Source organism: Panthera uncia (assembly GCF_023721935.1).
Source record: "Panthera uncia isolate 11264 chromosome E2 unlocalized genomic scaffold, Puncia_PCG_1.0 HiC_scaffold_20, whole genome shotgun sequence".
Classification (NCBI taxonomy): domain Eukaryota; kingdom Metazoa; phylum Chordata; class Mammalia; order Carnivora; family Felidae; genus Panthera; species Panthera uncia.
In genome coordinates this window covers 8284174-8305872 of record NW_026057589.1, presented here as the reverse complement: position 1 = coordinate 8305872, position 21699 = coordinate 8284174, and the positions used below count along the sequence as shown (strand labels likewise).

At 45.7% G+C, this 21699-nt stretch overlaps 1 long non-coding RNA gene across 1 annotated transcript in view; it reads right to left on the bottom strand.

Moving 5' to 3' along the window:
• Positions 1–21699, bottom strand: part of LOC125916570 (uncharacterized) — a 53159-nt gene that overhangs the window by 4758 nt on the left and 26702 nt on the right. The window contains exon 3 of the long non-coding RNA XR_007455968.1: positions 9407–9505. This is a non-coding gene — a long non-coding RNA (uncharacterized LOC125916570). The remainder of the gene's footprint in view (positions 1–9406; positions 9506–21699) is intronic.

Sequence of the window (21699 nt, the reverse complement as noted above, 5' to 3'; positions counted from 1 at the left end):
AGCAAGTTTAGCACCATTGACAGCTGACCTTCCTTGGGTATTTACTGAATGCCAGGTCCAGCACTGCCAATAAACGATCTCATTTATTTCTCCCGACAACCCTGTGCAGTAGTATTATGATGTCCCTTATTTTACAGATGATGCACAGAGAGGTTAAGCAACTTTCCCAGGGCCACACAGCAGGTAAAAGGTGGAGACAGGGTTTGAACCCAGGAAGCCATCTCCAGTGCCTGTAGATCTAACCATGATACTACACTGCTCCCCTGAGAAGGCTGTGGAAGAGACTTATATCAGCCCTGAGGGGGTCTCTGGCAAGGGGCCATTGGGCTCTGGCCTCAGTTGCATCTGGTTTGACAGGCCCTAGATAAGGAAAGAGATAAATAATATGCTGGCAATGTCTGAGTACATCAGGAAGCCAGTAGGGAGAGTGGAAGGGAGGGGCTGCTGACATGGAGGATGATGTTCAGGATCTTCAGAGCTACCCAGCAGGAGTGCCAAGTTGCATCCATCAGGTTGTAACATTCCCGGGGGAAATGTGAAGAGCAAGGATTAATCCCCGGAAACAAAATCTAACATGGGGCAAGGCTGTGCCAGGTCTTTTTGTTGTTGTTAATAGGTTTTTGTTTATTTTTAATTTTTAAAAATTAAACTCAGTGCCCAACTTGGGGCTCGAACTCATAACCTCAAGATTAAGATTTGCATGCTGCTCTAATAACTGAGCCAGCCAGGCACCCCATGTGCCAGGTCTTAACAGGTACTCATTGAAGGGGTCAGTTAGAGAGGTCCACATACTAGAGGCTGGCCCAGGGTCACAAGCCCCAAGGTCAGCAGGCATTGGGGGCTATGAGTGTCCTGGGTTGAGGGAGGTAACCTGGGCTGCAGATCTTTAAGTTCATAGACCTCCAAGGTCTTTAAAGTCAAGGATCACCAGCCCCAGAGCTGAGAGCATCTAGGGCCATAGATACTGGCTCCCAGCCCATGCCTCCATCTACCTCCGCTGCTTTGGCCAGAGAACCATCCCAGAGGTTACAAACGAGTTCACAGAATCCAAGACAACAAGGCTCTGCCAGGTGGGGATGGTTCTGCATGGCATCAAGATGTCTAGCATAAACAGGCTGGTGTGAGGTGCTCTCTTGTGAGGGGCCCAAAGGATGATGTGGTCTGACAGGATTTATCTTGAGGGACAGTGCCAAAACAAAGGAGGAAAGAGGCTATGCCACACAGAGTCCTGCTGGGGGAGGGTGTTTAAGGGGACCAAGAAGGAGCCATCAGGCAGTAAACACCCAAGCTAAGGCAAAATAGGATGGTCCCATGCCCCCAGGCTGCTATGGGCAGAGGGCAGAACCAGTTCCCCGACTCAGGGACTGGGTAATACAGAAAGGATGGCCATCTGGGAAGATGTCAGGAGCTCTCAACAAAGTCCTGAGATTTGTAAAAAAGGAAACACTCTACCTTTCTTTAGGCTTGGGTGAAAATCACCTGTGGGGTACTGTGGGGGAATCTATCTGGTTTCCTTCCTCAGATCTGCAAATCAGATGTCTTTGTCCATCAGGAGCTTGGCCACAGTCCTCAGGGCAGGGAGAAGGATGCCCTGAAGCCCCAGACTGGCCCAGACCACTCGGACCCCAGGAGCGGCCTAGAAAGCAAGACAAGGGAGCAGGAGAGATAGCTTCAGCCTAGCCTGGACACTGGGGGCCCAGCCTTTCCAGGGAGCTAAGTCAGTGATAAGAAGGCTGGCTTCTTTCTCTGGAGTAATGTGCTGGTACTAATAAGGCCACTGCCGTATAGATTTACAGAACCTCTGATTTCACAATCACAGAGAGCCTCACAGTGAGTATTAATTAAGGCTCAGAACCCCTGGAGTCTGGAACAGATTCTCATTAACCTCATTCTGTAGAGGCTATGACTCCGCTTCCTTTTTAGAACCCCATGGATGTGGCAATAGCTCTAGCCCAGGGAGCCAGGCCAACAGGGTTCCCTCCTCATGTTAGTGGGTGGTGTGGTGGGGGAGGTTCTAAGGTTCCTGATGACTCTAAGAAACTCATGTCAGAGCACACAGACCTCGGCTTCTATTAGAGTAGCTGACACAGAAAGGATTTTCCTTCTTTTGGCTTTTTATGTTTTTTTAAAGCAGATTAATTGGGATATAAACTCCATCCATTTAAAGCATTCAATTTAATGCCTTCTAGTATATTCACAGAGTTGTGCATCCATGACCACAAGCAATTTGAGAACATTTCATCATCACATTTCATTACCACAAAAAGAAACCCCGCACTCCTTACCCATGACCTCTCATTTTCCTGGCATCCTCCTCAGCCCTAGGCAACCACTAATCTACTTTTTGTCTCTATAGATTTGCCTATTCTGGATTTCTTTTTAATGTTTATTTATTGGGCACCTGAGTGGCTCAGTTGGTTAAGTGTCTGACTTCAGCTCAAGTCATGATCTCGTGGTTCACAAGTTCAAGCCCTGCACTGGGCTCTCTGCTGCCAGTGCAGAGCCTGCTTGGGATCCTCTGTCCCCCTCTTTCTGCCCCTCCCTATGTTCTTTTGTGTCTGGCTTATTTTACTGAGCATACTGTTTTCAAAGTTCATTCTGGCTTGTATTTTTTTTAATTATGAAACATTTCAACCAAAAGTACAGAAAACAATATGCAACACACCCCTGTGATTTAAGTCTTAAATCTCAGATTTGTTAAATCTATTTGCTAGCCTTTTGCCATATTTGGTTTTTTGGTTTTTTGTAATGCCTTCCCTAGAGCTAATTCAGTTCTGAAGTTAGTATTCATCTTTCTTGTTCATGTTTTTATATTTCTAAGTTTATAATCATAACAATATATGGTACTATTTTGTGTCTTTAAAACATGATAATTAATGTACATGATAACTATAGTTAACGCCGCCATATGAGATATTTGAAAGTTTCTAAGAGAGTTGATTGTAAAAATTCTCATCACAAAGAAAAAAAAATTTTGGTATCTATATGAGAACTTACTGTGGTAATCATTTCACAATATATGTGAGTCCTGCTGTATACTTTAAACTTATACAGTACTGTTTGTCAATTATCTCAATAAAACTGAAAAGAATTAAAAAGTGTTTTTAAATGTAATTTGATATTTTTGAAGAATCTGCACATATAAATACAAGGTGTCCAACTACTAAACAAAAACTTCAATGGTGTCATATATTGTCTAGCTTGTCATCTATTCTCCACTCCACATGGTATTTTTGAGATCGATCCATGTGGACATGTGCAGCTCTGGTTTGCTCATTTTTATTGCTGCTATACAGTGTTCCTGTGACTGTATACCCCACGTGCTGGGTTTATCCAGGGGGTTCCCACATTCGGATTCTTACCAGAGAAGCAAGCGTTACTCCTATCTGAGCTGGGCAGACACAGATAGTTCCCAAGCAGAGAACCAGCCACCCAGCAATAAAACTGTGTACCTAAGTGAGCCCAGAGCCCCAACACTCTGCCTCAGCTCAGCTCCATGTTCAGAGCTGTGAGGGGCATGGCCTGGCCAGCTTGTGCAAGATCAGCACCTCAGAGAGAGAGCAAGCCCTTCCCGGGTCCTTATGATTTGTTCCTCACCTTGGTCTCTCTTTTATGAGTTGCAGAATCCCTTGTGAGGGTGACAAAGCTAGGAATTCCTCTCCTCATGAAAATGTACCCACAGAGAACCTTCAAGCTCGCCTGCAGGCCCCCAGGGTTGGGCTCTCACCACATCTTCCTGCCAGTTTCTCTATACGACTTAGGGAGCCATGGGGCTTGAAGGCGTTAGAGAGGAGTAATTAGACATTGTGCACCTTGTGGAGGCATCAATAAATGCTTGCTGAATGAGCGAGCAAATGAGTGGATGGATGAGAAAACACTCAGAGCCCCTGGCACAGGGCCTAGTAGGTGCTCAGAAACAGTGGCTGTGATTAATGTATGCGTGTGTGTGTTTTAAATCAGGTTGAATGTAGTATTATTTATAGACCGTAAAATCCACCCTTTGTAGTGTACAGTTCTAGGAGTTTTGATAAATGCACGGTGGTATAATCACTACCACAACCAACACAGAAAATATTTCCATCACCGCAGAGGGTTCCCCGGTGCTCTTTTGTAGTCGAGCCTCTCTACCCCCACTCCCACCTCCACCCCTGGCAGTGCCTGATCTCTTTGCTGTCCCTGTAGGTTTGCTTTTTCCAAAATATAAGTGGAATAACATCATAGAGCCTTTTGAGTCTGGCTTCTTTCACTTAGCACAACACACTTGGGATTGATCCCTATTTTTACTCATATCATATCATACATTTGAAAGTTTGATTTCCTTTTTATTGCCAAGGAATATCCCACCGTATGGATGTACCACAGTTTGTTTATCTACTTGCCGGTTGAAGGACATGTGGGTTATTTCCAGTTTGGGGCAATTAGGAGTAAGTTCACTATAAATGTTTGTATACAGATTTTTGTATAAGGGCAAGTTCATTTCTCTTGGGTAAATATGTAGGATTGGGATTTCTGGGTCATATGGTAAGAGAACGCTTAACTTTATAAGAAAATGCCAAAGTGTTTTCCAAAGTGGCTGTACCTTTTTGCATTTCCTCCAGCCATGTTTAAGAGCTCCAGTTGCTTTGCATCTTGACCAGGACTTGATATCATTTTTTTTTTCTTTTGACCAATCTAATAGTTGTGTGGTGGTATCTCCTTGTGGCCTTAATGTGAGCTTCCCTTAGGTTAAATTGATGTGTGTTATTGCTAGTTAATCCTGTAGTGTGTGGTCTGTGGCTGGCCAGGTCTTCAGGCCCAGACACTGCTTCCCTGGAGTGCTGGGAGAACCCAAGACACCATGAGGCCTTTTCAGGGGCAGATGGCATGTTCAGGGCTCTGCCAGGAGCCCTATTTTGCTCAAAATAAGTGGGTGCCTGCAGTCCCAGCATGCTGAGTTCCTCACCTGTGTGGGCTGGTTGGCTAGGTAATGACTTTGGCCAGGCTGTGACCACTGGTGCTGAGAATACCTCCAGCTACCCACAGTGGCCTTGCTCAGGCAGAGATGCACTTGTGGTACGAGAAGTAGGAGTAAAGGATGGGGTGGAGCTGCCCATGCCAAAGGCCCTATGGTTGCCTTCAGTGAGTGCCATTCTAAAACTGCCAGAAAGAGGTGCTGTCCCATTTAAAAAGTAGAGCTTATGGGGGTGTGCGTGTCTGCTTCTGCACCCAAAATGGGATTTCTATTGACTCATGATCAGATTTGTCACTCTGCTCTACTGCCTGGCCCCTGCTACCAAATCTCCAGGGAGACTGCATGTGGTAGGACCTCAGCCTTTGCCTCACCATCCAGAGAGACACAGACCCAGGTGTCTGCCTTTCCTCTATTTTGCTATATATTCCACTGACCATGGCCACAACTAGTACTCCCAGTGAAGCGTCTGCCTGTCCCTATCGGCCTGGCCCTCCGACCAGGGCTCCCACTGTTCGTCTATCCCTGTTCCTCACCCCTGATGGTACAGATTTCAGAGAGATGACTACCCCCTCAGGCCTTCTTTCTTGGGAGCTCTCTACTCCAGGCCCCTGCTTGGCTGTAGATGAGCTGGCTGTGTCTTGCTCTCCTCCTGCCTTCCTTCCCTGGATGCCTCCTCCATCAGCTCCCTACCCTATCTGAGACTGGTACAGATGGGAACAGATAAAGGCAGGAAGTCTGCGAGGCCTGGTGCAGCAGGTTAGGAAGAGGACTGAGCTGGGCCAGGGGGCAGGGAAGGTTTGGAAGAAGGAGGAAAGGATGGGCAAAGAGCCAGGAGTAAGAGCATTGCTGGGAATATAAGGGCATGAGGGGAGAGGGAAAGGGTAGTGTCTGTCCACATCTGAAGGATCTGAGGTTTAACTCTGGAAGTGCTCAGTGACCATCAAGAAGCCAGGGTCAGAAGCTCATCCAGCCTCTTCCTTTCCCCCACCATGCCCCAATCCAGATATGCTAGAGCCCTGGGTCATCCTCCCCCCGCCCATGCTTGTGGGTGCAAGGCCTGGGAGCTGAGGGACCTCTGTGTGGCCACCTGCTCCTCCCTTTCCATCACTCATGCAGCAAGCAGCCAGGGGCATCTCCTCTCTCTTGAAAAGGCAGGGCATGGAGGATAAAGAGAAAAGCCCAGAAGAAGGAGGTGGAGGTGACTCATGCCACTTGAACTATACACCCCACATCTGCAGCTCCCAGGTGGCACTAGGAGGCCTGGGGGAGTGTTTGTGGCACAAATATAGCACAAAGATCACGGCCTCTCTTCTCAGACCATGGCCCACCCAGTCCTTCCGCATTCCTCCCCACTCACCTGAGACAGCTGCCCCAGGTAGGCCTCCTGGCAGAGCCATGGAGATTTACAGGTTGCCCCTCTGCTCCAAAGTTTCTGAGTCACTGGCAGGAATCCATGCCCTGGGTCCAGGGATGCCCAGCCTGTACCATCTGGCCTGGGGCCAAACACCTCATCACCAGGCCTCCTTCCCAGGGTTTCTCAGGCTGGCATCACCATTTGGTCCCTGGCTCTGACTTTTACCATCAAATCCAGGCGAGTACCCTGGACTGAGAATAACAACAACCGGGCTACCTCCTCTGTGTGCCAGGCACCACCCAGCTCATCATAAGCCTTATCTTCTAGCACTGGGCCTCTGCCGTCCCCTCCCCACCCTTGGGTTCCTCACCTCCATTGTCTGTACCTGGACCACTTTCCCCCCTCCTGCTGCTATTATTGCTGCAATATAGCCTGGCGGACAGGAAGGTCACATTCACCAACTAGGCATGACCAGGCAGGCTCCCTTCTCTAAAAGGTTCAACAGACAAGGGCAGGAGGGCCCTGTTGGCGGTGCCACAGGGCAGGGAACAGGGCCAAGGCTGTTCCGAGTCCATGACCACTGGGTGCCTCCTGTACAGCAGCCCAGAACACCAAGCACTGAGGTCCCCCAGACCCCCTCAGAGCCCAAGTGGACAAGCTTGGCCATTTCTGCTGCTCGGCCTCAGCTGCTCTTCCACCTTCTCAGGGCTTCTATTTCCTCTCACAGCAAAGGGTTGAGGGGAAGCCACTCGGTGCTCTCCCAGCTCTGAAACACTAAGAGTGAAATTCCAGGTGATTCAAAAGGTTTGTGAGCACCCCCCAGGCCAGAAGCAGATGACCACACAATCATGTTCCTCATGACCAAATCAAAACCCTGAACCTAGGCTGAGAGCTAATGCCCGGGCCCCAGATTTAGAAATATAGCAATTCACTCACTTTCAACACTTGGCATCAACTCCCAACAAGTTGCAGCCTGAGCAGAAGCAGGAGTGAACATCTATGATCTGTCTTTTCAAACCTGGTACCTCGACCCTCTTGGGGCCCAGATTGAAGATGAGGGAATGCAGACATAGATGTCAACATGCAGACCATGAGATCAGAGTCCAGATCAGCTCAGACAGGTGGAGTGATTTTCTCTTGTGGTCACCCAGGGGAGGGGGCACAGGGGATTGGAACCCAGGATGCTAGGCTTTTCCTACATGTCAACAGTGCTCTTTCCTCCACATCATGCAAGTCCAGTGGCCTGTGCCCACAGCCCCTCCATCCTTCCCCCTCTGCCCCTGCACACTATTTTGGGGATGAACTCTGGTTATGGTGAATGCCATTCTGCAGTCCCCTGTGGATGGAGCTTTCACGAAGCCATTAAAAACCACAGAAAAGCAGGGCACCTGGGTGTCTCAGTCAGCTGAGCATCTGACTCTTGATTTTGACTCAGGGCATGATCCCACAGTTGTGGGATTGAGTTCCACATCATGCTCTGTGTTGACAGCATGGGGCCTGCTTAGGATTCTCTCTCTCTTTCTCTCCCTCTGCCCTTCTCCCACTTGCATGCTCTCTCTCTCTCTCTCTCTCTCTCTCTCAAAATAAATAAATAAACATTAAAAAAAAACAACAGAAATGTGTCTGGACAGTGCTGTACTCACTGTGCTTAACCAGACAAAGATCACATGACATTAACACTCAGCGATCACGGCTGTGACCCAACTCCTTAACAGGCATCAAGCTGAGACCTTTGACCTTCCTACCAGGATCTGGCTTGCCTTGCCCTCCCCTCCTACCCCCAAGGATGGGGTTTTCATGAGAAACTGAGGTCTTTCCTTCCTAGAGGTTTAAAGCTTTGGTTCCAGGGAATCCTTCACTAATTTAGGAATCTAGGACAAGAAGGGACTGCAGTGCCCTTGTTTCCCAGGTGACTAACTGAGCCTCCAGGAGTCAGTCTATGCTGAAAGCTGTCAGCCATGAGTCAGTGACATCCTGCTGGACCAGGAGGACACCTGAAGTCCCCATCTTCACCTCACTGAAGGATGGCTGCTCAGGCAGGAGGTGATGGAAACATGTGTGGAGAGATATATGTCTTGGCTCACTCCTGAGCCCCAAAGCCATCACGCTATCCTTCCAAACATCCCTCTGCTTATTTATTATTCATGCAGTCCGTGGTTGGTGGGAACTGGGAGACAGCAATGTCACTAAAGTCATGAGAGAAGAGAGCTAACAGCCGTGAGGTGGTGTTGACTCTTCTCTTTCTCAACCACACATTGGTCCCAAGTTCCTTGTCCTCCCACCGCCACTGCCTACTCAGATCTTCCCTTACCTCTTCCTAATGACCTCCCTACCTGAGGTCTGCCACACTCAAATCCATCCTCCACACTGGCTGCCAGGGTCCCTTTCTAAAACGTAAGCCTGATATAATCACCAGGTTATGCCCCTTCCATAAAATCCATCCAAAAGTCTGGCAGAGACTGGAAGATTTCACAACGTGACCCCAACTTGCCTCAGTCATCTCTACTTCCAAAGAGGCAGTAATGAATGTGAATGAATGAACAGCACACTCAAAACTCTGGCAGGGCTCACACCCTACAGACATAAGCATCCAAAAAAGCCAGGCCCCAGCAGTGGCCAGAAGGACACAGACTTGGTCTTGCTCTCTACTCTTTGATACTGCTCCGCAGCTCATATCTGTGGGGAATGTACCTAGATTAGCAACCTTCACCTGGGAGGTCTGCAGAGCTCTGGAACCCTCAGTTTTATGGCTCTTCCTAGAACAGTGTGGCTGGGATGCCACCTCCCTAGAACAGGGCTCTGACCCAGAGACCACGGCCACTCCCACAAGTGGTTGGGGCCCCAATCCAACATAAGCTAAAATCATTTATTTATACAAAAATTCATTTCTGTAGAATTTGGGCTTTAATCTGTGGGCTTGTGGCCTCTTTGGGTCCAGAGGGATTTTCTCAAGTTCTGAGCCAGAGGTGTCCTTAGTTCATTACCCTCAGGTGCCACTCAATTCCCCCAGCTCCTGGGGCAGTATCAATGACAAATAAGCCTCTCAAAATGATGCCAAGTCTTATCATCTTCAGGAAGGATTTTCAGGATGCCCTTCTTACCTTTCCTGGTCCCAAGGAGTGCATGTCTCAGGGCTTCAGTTGTAGTCACTAGCTGGGCAAATCCAAAGGAGACTCAGTTCTGAAGGTTCATCCTGCAGTCTGTAGGCAGTCAGAAAAAGATATGTATGGGAATATAAAACACAGTTTGGTAATTTCTTTAAAAGTTAAACATGGGGCACCTGGGTGGCTCAGTTGGTTGAGCGCTGACTTCAGCTCAGATCATGATCTCACAGTTCTGTGGGTTCGAGCCCCACAATGCGCTCTGTGCAGACAGCTCGGAGCCTGGACCCTGCTTCAGATGCTTTGTCTCCCTCTCTCTGCCCCTCCCCTGCTCACGCTCTGTCTCTGTCTCTCAAAAATAAATAAACATTTTTTAAAAATTTAAGTAAAATAAAAGTTAAACATATATCTGTCATGGGAATACAAGCTGGTGCAGCCACTCTGGAAAACAGTATGGAGGTTCCTCAAAAAACTAAAAATAGAACTACCCTATGACCCACCAATTGCACTACTAGGTATTTACCCAAGGGATGCAGGTGTGCTGTTTCAAAGGGACACATGCACCCCAATGTTTATAGCAGCACTATCCACAATAGCCAAAGTATGGAAAGAGCCCAAATGTCCATCAATGGATGAATGGATAAAGAAAATGTGGTACATATATACAGTGGAGTATTACTCGGCAATCAAAAAGAATGAAATCTTGCTATTTGCAACTACATGGATGGAACTGGAGGGTATCATGCTAAGTGAAATTAATCAGTCAGAGAAAGACAAATATCATATGACTTCACTCATATGAGGACTTTAAGAGACAAAACAGATAAACATAAGGGAAGGGAAACAAAAATAATATAAAAACAGGGCGGGGGACAAAACATAAGAGACTCTTAAATATGGAGAACAAACAGAGGGTTACTGGAGGGGTTGGGAGGGGGGATGGGCTAAATGGGTAAGGGGCACTGAGGAATCTACTCCTGAAATCATTGTTGCACTATATTCTAACTAATTTGGATGTAAATTTAAAAAATAAAATGAAATAAAATAAAATAAAATAAAATAAAATAAAATAAAATAAATGCGTGCATGTGCACGCACACACACACAAGATGGAGGTTTTCAAAGGTAGAAGTACTCAGGTAGAAAAATAAAAGAAAAATATGAAAAAAAACCCATACATCTGTCATATGACATGACCATTTCATTCCTAGAGATTTACTCAAGAGAAATAAAAGCACATATTCACACAAACACTTGTACACAAATATCCATAGCAACTTAATTTGTAGTAGCCTGAAAGTGGAAACAACCCAAATGTCCATTGATAGGTAAAGAGATAGCCAAATTGTTGTATCATTCATGCAATAGAATACTACTTAGCAATGAAAAGAAATTAACTGTTAATATATACAATATGGATGAATCTCAAAACAATGATGCTGACTGATAAGAAGAACAAATAAAAATATTACATACTAGATGAGTTCATTTATGTAAATTTCAGACAATGCAAACTAATCTACAGTGACAGGGCAACAGATGGGTGGTTGACTACAGAGAGTGGGGATGGGAGGGAGGGATGACAAAGGGACATGAGGAAACTTTTGGGAGTGATGGATATACTCATTATGTTGATTGTGGTTATGGTATTACAGGCGGTCACATGTGTTAAAACTCACTATATTGTGTACTTGAAGTATGTTCAGTTCATATATATTAATATATCTTAATAAAGTTTATATACATTAATTATAACAATAAAGCTATTTAAAAAGAAGAAGAAGAAAGGGTAGAGTCTCCCTGTATCCCCATTGTGGTCTTCTGTTGCCCTCAGGATATAAGAAGCACCCAGCTCAGTCTGCAAGTCCTTTCTAGCAGCCTGGTCACCCTTTCCAGCCTCATCTCTTGTATCTCTCTTGTGTGGCAATGAATCAGTTGTGGCTCCCTGAATGTACCATGCTATTCTACACTTGTGCGCGCTGTGCCCACTGCCAGCAGGGCTGTCTCCTGCCTCAACCACCCAGAAAACTCCTACTCCATTGTCAAGGCCCTGCTCAGTAGTGCCCTCTCCACAGAAGCCTTCCCAGCCCTAGCAGGTCACTGTGAACAGCAACTTCCTCTGTACTCCACAGTCCAGGTACACAATTTGCTGTTAGCATCCGTTCATCCCAGCAGACTATGGGCTCCTTGAGGCTAGCGACAGCATCACATACATCCCTGTCTTGTCTGTGCCAGGCCCATGAGCATCCGTGAGGCTTTATTCAGTGAATTTAATATGCCCAAGAAAGTGGGGTGGGTCAGCATGGGGTGGGGCATGAGAGATTCAGAAGAACAGGAGCTAAGAGGTGGGAAGAGACAGGAAGGGCAGAAGGCACAGCCTCCAAGGAGAGGCAGACTGCTTCCCTATAAAGAGAAGAGATTATACTATTAGGACTCAGCCAGAGCCTCAGGTGGGTGGGGTTGGCTAAGGTGGGCCCCCTTACTCCCCACACAAGGAGCTGAGGACTCTGCTCCAAGGCTCATCAGGAAATTCCAACAACTGTTTGTTTGCCTGCATTCCCCAGGCCTGGTGAAAAATGGCACCAGAGACTCCATCTGCAGCTAACAGCTCCGAGGGGTGGAATGGGCGGCAGGCCCCTCAGTGACTCCTGGACACAGTAAGAGAGAGAAACACTGCAAAAGGAACCCCATGAGCCCTGATGACTTGAGTAACTGCCCAGCAGTCCTGGCCACCTCTTCCTCCATGGGTTCGGGGGTCCTATGCAGCCTTCTGACTGGATGACTGTGTGGGGGCAACCCTTTCTCCATTTAGCCCTGCAGCCTTGGCATTCCCATTCAGCTGTAACCTATTAGGAGCTGGGCTACACAGGTGGAAGAGAGCTCCCACTCTTCCTGAACAATCAGGGAACAGTGCCAGGGACTAGTACAGTCGGCCCAGAGGAAATCAGTCTTCGGGATCAAATCTGGGAGAATAAATACCCAGCAATGATGGGTATTCCCACAAGCATCTAGATTGGTAACTAGAGACACATGTGTGTGCCAGGGGCTGAAAGTCCCTGCACCACTGGAGCACACTCAGGAGGAGGGACAGCCAAGAGCCAGAGGCACTGCCCCGGGGTAACAAGTCTGGGCCCAAGTCAGAAATGCATCATTTGTCCAATGATCATCAAACTATTTTCTGATGCCACAGGCAGATAATCATAAGTGAAATTCTTCTTTCAAAATACAAGTGATACCACCGGGGCCGATCCCATTATTTACTCTTGAGCAGAACCAGCCATGACCTTGTTGCTCTTGGGTCCCATCCAAGCTGGTTAAGTAAGGCTTCCCACCAAAGGGCTCATTAAAGGTCAGCCTCTCTTAGAAGGTATCTTGTGGCACCTCTCTTGGAGATGGGCCTTCTAATGTCACATTGTTTGAAAATTTGTCAAGCTGGCATCCCAAAGTGAGATCCTACAAACTCATTCTTAAGCCTACACACTCTAGCTTAGAAAAGTTGCTAAGACTCTTGGCACCTCGGCATCTTCGATGGCAAAGCGTCTGTAATTCACTTCTTTTCTTTCAATCCACAAATGTTCTTAGGTTCCTGCTGCATGTGGAGCACTGTGCTAGGTATCTCAAAGAAGAGAGATGAATACCTTACCAGATAGAGGCTTGCAGCCAGCACTCAGACACTCACTGACCCTCACAGCCTGAGAGCCAGGTCCAGTGAGAGTGCTTAGGGATGTCGAAAGTGAGGGCAAGGGCAAAGGGCTCACAGCACAGTGGCCACACAACACAATTCAGAGTGCTCTATGAACTGATCAAAGATGTTCCAGAGCAGGTGTAGCGGGAGCAAAGTGGGAACGGCATCTGGATTATGTCATTATCATTCATATCTCACTCTCCAGCAGAATTAGATGAGCTGGTCTTTCTACCGGGAGTGTCAAGGGTCAGGGAAGGCTTTGTGGGGAGGGGCTGTTTCAACAGTCTCCGAGTAATAAAAAGAGGTTTGCCAGACGGATAAAGGGTGAAAGGGAAGCCCAGGCCAAGAAAACAAGATGAGCAAATCTGAGAGAAATGTCTTAAGATATGAGATAAGATGTGCCTTAAAAGAAGTACAAACTTTGCTATTCAAAGAATTCCAGAGAAATTCCCCAAATTAAAAAAAAAAAAAAAGATGCAGTAATATTGGCCTCTTGATACAGGAATGTGCGCCTGAGTCTGGCACTGGCCTAATTCTCCTCCCTCTGTCTCTGCAGAGAATTTCTTGGAGATAGCTAATGCTAAAAGCCCTTGTTAATGTTCTCTTCCAAAGACATACCGATTCCCCACTGGATAATTAGGATGTAGCTGAACCTTTGGAGAACAGTTGTTTTCTCTAAAGGGTATAAACTGCGGCAGTCCAGGGACTGACTAGGGCTCCTTAATTGATGTATTTTATCTGCATTTGAATCTCATATTCTATTTTGTAAGGGCATGCACCTTCTTTTTTTTTTTTTTTTAAGCTGTTTGAGCTTATTTAAAGAGCTGTCTATTTTATACATTCATATGAGTAAAACGGCATAAAGTGCCGCATTTGATAAGAAAGTGGTTGCATTATACAATGTAGTCTATAATGATTTTGGATCATAGAACTGCTCTTTCTTCCAGACCTGGGCTGCTCTATAGCCAGTGCAATGATTTCCAAACTGCTGCCTACCCCACCCGATGGAAATCTAGAAAGGTCTCTCTAGGCAGGGACCGTGCAATACACATTGTCAGAGTGGACGTGTCCAGACCTCACCTCCCAGGGAACTGATATAAGGGCCATAGGGACAGGAATGACTGAGGTTAAGCTCAGGAAAGGACAGGGGGTTCCCTAACCAACACCAAATGGTCTGAAGGGACAGGATACTGCAGTGTCATCTGAGTTTTGGTAGCTCTTATTTTTTCTAATTTTTATTATTATTATTTTTTTTAGAGAGAGAGAGTGCATGAGAGTGAGGGAGAGGGGCTGAGGGAGAGGGAGAGGGAGAGGGAGAGAGAGAGAGAGAGAGAGAGAGAGTGTGTCTTAAGCAGGCTCCACACTCAGCACAGAGCCTGACATAGGGCTCGACGTGGGGTTTGATCCCATGACCCTGGGATCACAACTTGAGCCAAAATGAAGAGTCATATGCTCAACCAACTGAGCCACCCAGGCGCCCCTTTTGGGAGCTCTTATTAAGAAGAAAATGTTATTGGGGCTTCTGGGTGGCTCAGTCAGTTAAGCGTATGACTTCAGCTTGGGTCATGATCTCACTGTTTGTGGGTTCAAGCCCCACATCAGGCTCTGTGCAGGCAGCTCGGAGCCTGACGACTGCTTCAGACTCTGTGCCTCCCTCTCTCTCTGCCACTCCCCTGCTCAAGCTCTGTCTCTCTCTCTGTCTCTCAAAAATAAATAAACATTAAAAAGAATTATAAAAAAAAAAAAGAAGAAGAAGAAAACGTTATCCACAGAAAACAGGTCTGTGACCTTGGAAACAAGAAAACCCTCTGGTGTCAGGGAGAACTGTTGTGAGCTGGGCTGGCAGGGGTGGCCAGGTGGGGGGCTGTAATGGAGTGGGAAGAAAGGTCAGAATTGACTCTAGGAAGAGCCTGCTTAGCCCCCAGGGGAGTCTCTTGTTGCAGCTTCCCATGATGGGGATGGACACTCCTGGCCTCCTGGCCCCAGGAAGCCAGTTCCTCTGGGAAGGGACACTCACCAGTAGCCTTCTAGACCCAGGGGGAGTGATTTTCCCAGAAGTTCAGCTCGTAAGCCAAGGCACCCCAAACCATCTGCAGTCCAATACCCTAATAGGCCTAATGGCACTTCCAGAGATACTACTGAGGCCATGGTCCAGACTTCCTGAGAGGCTCTTCATGCTCCCCAGCACTAGAGCTGCTGGTCAGGCGCCTCTCCTGAGAAGTGAAGTGACTTATGTAAGGTCAAATAGCATGAGAAGATCTGCCAACTTCTGTTTTAGGAAATATAGTTGCTGAAAATAACAAAAACTGCTGGCTGAAACATGAAAAATGCCTTCTTGAGAACAATGAAGAACTGGAGAAAGAAAAAAGAATATGGTCAAAATGGAAGGAGAGGCAAAAACCTAGAGAAGTGAGGAAAACTGAAGTCCTTCTGGCTCTCTGCTAATATAGGCATATCTGAATATCAATTTTAATGGCCTTGAGGGGCAATGTGGATAAATGTCAAAACTCAGGACCTGACCCAAGTAAGGAATCTACCAAAAGACACTCCCAGATTAAATTGGTACCCAGAGAATGAAAAAGAAGGGGAAGGGGCTGTTCCTGAGAAGTTACACCATCAGCTGACTTTCACACAGAGTAGCAGCCCAAATTCACATCATTGGGATGGTTCAAAAAACCCAAAGTCATGAATTTAGTTCAAAGTACTCCTGCACTGCTAATACTGTGGGGCACCTGGCAGAAGGATGTGTAAATCTTACCTGGGGGAAGGCATCTTCATCCTAAGCCTCAACAAATACCCACTAATAAATTTTCCAATATACTGAGTGGTACACAAGCTAGAAATAACCAAGCACACGAGGAAACAATGAACAAGAACCAGAAGAGACAGCACATAGCCCACATGAACCTACACCTTCAAATGACAGGATTGCCAAGCACAGATTATAAACCAACCATATTTAATATGTTTAATGAAATAGAGGACAAGTTTGGAAATATCTGCAAAAAATAGGAAATTATAAAGAATGACCTAACAGATCTGAGAAAGAAGCAAACAGAACTTCCAGAAACGAAAATATTATAACTGTAATTTTAAAATGCAGTGGAAGATTAGATTTAGCTAAAGGGGCCATTTGCAAACTGGCAGATGGATGAGAAAGAAAGCAAGAGGAATGAGCAGAGAGAGACCAAAAGACAGAACATATGGAATCCACATACTGCAAAATTCATCCCTTTAAAATGTACAATTTAGAGGCACCTGGGTGGCTCAGTTGGTTAAGTGTCTGACTTTGGCTCAGGTCATGATCTCACGGTTCATGGGTTGGAGCCCCGTATCTCTATGCTGACAGCTCAGAGCCTGGAGCCTGCTTCGGATTCTTGTGTCTCCCTCTCTCTCTGCCCCTTCCGCACTTGCACTCTATCTCTCTCTCAAAAATAAATAAACATTTTTTAAAAATTAAATAAATAAAATATATAATTTAGTAGTCTTTAGTGTATTAACAGAGTTATGCAACCACCACCACTACCTAATTTTAGAATATTTTCATTACCTGAAAAAGAAACTCCATACCATTAATAATCACTCCCCATTCTCTCCTACCCCCAGACCCTGCAGGTCTATTGTCTCTGTGGACTTGCCTATTCTGGATATTTCATATAAATGGAGTCATACAATAAGTGGCCTTTTGTGTCTGGTTTCTTTCACTTGGCATAGAGTTTTCAGAGTTGATCCCTGTTGTAGCTGTAGCCATACTTCATTCCTTCAATGGCTGGGTAATGTTGCATTGTGTGGATATGCCATTTTTATTTGTCCATTCATCTGTTGATGGACATTTGGGTTGTTTCTACTTTTTGGCTATTAAGAAGCATGTTGCTATAAACATTTGCATTTAAAAAAAGAAAAAAATACAGAGGAAGGGCTCAGAGACATGGAAAAGAATGGCCTAAGATTCTCCTCTAGAAGGAGAGAGAGACTGGAGAGGCGATTCTTTTTTTTTTTTTTTTTTTAATTTTTAAAAAATGTTTATTTATTTTTGAGAGAGAGAGACAGAGTGTGAGCAGGGAAGGGGCAGAGGGAGAGGGAGACACAGAATCCAAAGCAGGATCCAGGCTATGAGCCATCAGCACAGAGCCAGATGCAGGGCTCAAACTCACAGGTCAGGAGATCATGACCTGAGTGGAAGTCAGAAGCTTAACCAACTGAGCCACCCAGGCGCCCCTGGAGAGAGGCAATTCTTGAAGAGATACTGGCTTAGAATTTTTCAGAACTGATAAGAGATGCCATTCAGAGATAAGAATACCAAGAAAATTCAAGCAGGATTTTAAAAAGGAAGAGGAAAATAAAGAAACACATATAGTAAATTGCAGAACACAAACATAAGAGACAGAGACAGAGACAGTGACAGAGAAGAGAGAGAGAGAATAGCAAAGAAAAAGTAGCATACCATATACCAACAGCTCATTTGTCAATGGCAACAGTAGAAGCTGGGGGTGGAAGGGACCAGACAACCCAGAATTCTTCAACCAGGGAAAACATCTTCCATGAATGACCACAAAGCAAACACGTTTTCAGACAAACAAAAACTGAGAGCATGTGTAACCGGAGAACTCTCATTAAAGGATATTGTAAAGAATGTATGTTGGGCAGAAAGAAAATGATCCCAGATGGAAGATCTGAGATATAAGAAGACGTGAAGAGCCAAAAAAGTAGTAAATATGTGTGTAAAACTAAACAAATGTTGGCTTATACTATAATGATAATTACAAGGTCTTGTGAGGTTATAGCAAAACAAGACAGAATTAAAGCCCAAAACATATAATGAAGGGGAAAACAGAGTTAAGATGCTTTAAAGTTCTGCACTACCAAAGAGGAAGGTAAAGTAACTAGCTAACTTTAGGCCTTGGTAAGTATACATGTGGTAATTTCAAGGTAACCACTAAAAGGAAAAAGAAAAAGAAACACAATGTGTAACTTCTAATTAGTAGAGGAGAAAAAAAGACAGTAATAATACTAAAAAAAAAAAAAAAAAATCAGTCCATAAGAGAAACACAAAAAAGAAGAATAAAAAGTACAAAATAGGATAAAGGATTCAACATCACATTGTGTGTGTGTGTGTGTGTAATGGAGCCGGGTTTTGTTCCCTGCTCCACATGGCTGCGGAAAGTCACCCTCCCTCCCCAGGGGACCCCCACTGCCTCCTGACACAGCCCCCACACTACTTGTCCACTTTAGACATCTGAACGCTACCAGGCTTCACAGCCTGCCCCTTCCGGTGCCCTCTCCCACAACCCCCAGCAGTGCTGGGCTCCCTGAGGCAAGAGACTCAGACACCGCATTAACAACTGCCTGGTGGGTGCAGCAATACCTCCATTCACTCCTCAAAGCTACTCCACAAGTTGGTGTTAACATCATCCCAGTTTCATTGATGAGGAAACTGAGGCTTTGAGAAATGAACTAACTTGCCCAAGGTTGCCCAACTATAAAAGCAGCAAACCTGGCTTTGTTTGTCTGACTCAGAGGTCCCATGCCCTTAAGCATTAAGCTAGCTAGCTTTCAAGGTTGTTGTTGTTGTTGTTGTTGTTGTTTCAGTTGTGGTAAAATACACATAACATAAAATTTACCATCTTAGCCATTTAAAAAAAATTTTTTAATATTGATTTTAAGAGAGAGAGACAGAGCACAAGTAGGAGAGGGGCAGAGAGACAGAGGGAGACAGAATCTGAAGAAGGTTCCAGGCTCCGAGCTGTCAGCAGAGTCGGACGTGGGAGCCTGAACTCACTGACCTGAGCCAAAGTTGGACGCTTAATTGACTAAGCCACCCAGGCACCCCCATCTTAGCCATTTTTAAGTGTCCAGTTCCATGGCATTAAAGTACATTCACACTGTTACATAACCATCACCACCATTCATCTCCAAACTTCTTTACATCTTACAAAGCTGAAACTCTGTGCCCATCTAACAACTTCCCCCTTCCCAAGCACAGCTTGGGAGACCAGGGCACATTCTCCTGGATCTTGGCATGTACAGCATTCATGCCTGTGCTGTGTAACCCTCCCAGCCACATGCTCTCCTTGTGTGTGAAGCAACAGGGAAGTTTCTGTGGGCATGGGCACTCCTGGGTGGTCTAAAGGCTGGTTCTGAATTTAGGAGTTGTCTTATGTGGACCTTCTTACCCCTCTCACCTTCAGAGGTGAACACTGGCTTCTATTAACCCCAAGTCTCCAGCCTGGACAGTGGTATGCACCTCTGTACCATCACACAGAGTTTTAGAATTCCTTTCCAGAATTCATAACAAAACTATACACTGCAAACCTCCCACCATTCCGCCAAGAGTCAGACCCAATTGAAGCAATCCATATAGATACGGTGCTGTGTGGATGACACCAGGTGCTGAGGGGCTATGATGCAATGAGGAAGGTACAGACCTGTCTGTGTCCAGAAGGAGCTGACAATCGAGGTGGAGAGATAAGTCCCGTGGAAAAGCTATGAAGACGGAAATGGGATGAGGCCTAATTACCAGTTTCAGGCCACAGGGGAAGAGGTTCTGCAAGACCGAGCCTTGGACACAGGGTTAGTACATCTGAGGGTGCCAAGGCAGGAGCAGGCCCAACCAGCTGACAGAAATTGACATGCAAGCTGGCTCATGAGAGACCAAGTGCAGGGGGTACTCGTGTACACAAAACTGAGGGATGAGAAAAGTGCACACCAGGTAAAGGGTATGGATGTCCCTGAGGCCACCAGCCTGTCTGGGTGGACGGAGGCTAGATGAAAGAGCCAGGTAAAAGAAGCTGAGGTTGGAAGTGGGCCAGGCTGATGACATCAGGCTGAGAAACTTGGGTCTTCATGGGGACAGTGAGGCATTGTGGAGGGCCTGATGAGTGCAGGACTGAAGGGAATATATATCAGGTAGCCCCTACTTTCTTTCCTCCACAGTCTCAGTACTATGTACTGAGCCCTGAACCCTACAGGAGCACTTCCTTTCTGAACCCAACAAAGGGCAGGAGAAAAAATAAAGCCCAGATCCATCTCACAAAGGGAAAACCAGCCTCTCCCAAACCTAGTTCTTCAACTTACACCCAAGACCTTAAGTATGCTCTTTAAAACCTTTCACCCATTGAAGTTCCTTTTCTTTGAAACCATAAAAGAACACGGGACTAGTTTGTCCTTTTGGCAGGAAAATCCCACACGCAACTTGCCACATTTATAGAGTGGAAACTGCTGGCCTGGGAGCCTGGGTCCTTTGTGGACCCAGGGATTAAGGCACTCTGTGATGAGCCAGTTGAGTGATCTTGGACAGGTCACTGAATCTTATGAAACCTCAGTTTGCTCACTCCTGGTATGATGATAACAACAGCTGGTCCCACTCAGAAAGACTGCCTCCCTTCCATACACGTGGGTTGTTGCAAGTGACAACAAGGATGTCAGGCAGGTTGAGATTCCAGTTGGTTTTTAGAACCCTAAGAGTGGTTGTCTCTCCCACTGGGGAGTTCCAGATCCTTTGGCTGTCACTACAGGAAACAGATGTCAGGGAAGGCAAATTATCACCAGAACCACATGACCATCAAGCGCGGAATGGCCTCAAAAGGATGTCGTCTGGTCTTTGCCTCCATGACCAATGCCAGAGGGAAACACCAGAGCATCCAAAGCACGATCCCCACCAAGTGCTTGAGTGTCCAGCAAGAAGTCAGAGGCTGAATAGTTTATGAGACATCAGAGACTGGAACAGGATGGTGGCTTCATGAAGAGGTAGAGATGGAGGTGTGGTGGGGAGAAGACAGTACTGACCCAGAGCACTAGGAATCTTGAAAGAAAATGAACCTAAATTTTTACCTCACATCAGATACAAAATTTAAAATGGATCACTGACTTAAAGGTAAGAACAAAAACTACAAAATGAGTAGAATAAAATATAGGAGAAATTCTTGATGGCCTTGGATTTGGCAAAGATTTCCTACACAGTACACAATAGTACAGGCTTTAAAAGATAAAAATCAAGGGGCGCCTGGGTGGCTCAGTTGGTTAAGCATCCGACTTCGGCTCAGGTCATGATCTCGCGGTCTGTGAGTTCGAGCCCTGCGTCGGGCTCTGTGCTGAGAGCTCACAGCCTGGAGCCTGTTTCAGATTCTGTGTCTCCCTCTCTCTCTGACCCTCCCCCGTTCATGCTCTGTCTCTCTCTGTCTCAAAAATAAATAAACATTAAAAAAAAGATAAAAATCAATATATTGATCTAAAAATCTTCACCGAGATTTTAAACTTTTGTACTTCAAAATACACTGCTACAAAAATGAAAAGGTAAGCCAAAGACTAGGAGAAAATATTTGCAAAGCATACATCCATCTATTAACAAATATAAACATTAGTCTTTTCATTGATATTTCAACATAGTTGTTACCTTGTGCCATTTCATCACAGAACTTGTCAATAAACTCCAAGGGGGAAATATAACATATTTGAATATATATTTGAAATACAAGCCTTTTGGTGGATAGTTTATAAATATTTATAATATATATAATTTTATATAATACATAACACATTATAATATGCAACATATTTTAATGTATCATAACATATAATATACTATAAATTATAATTATTTTATATATTA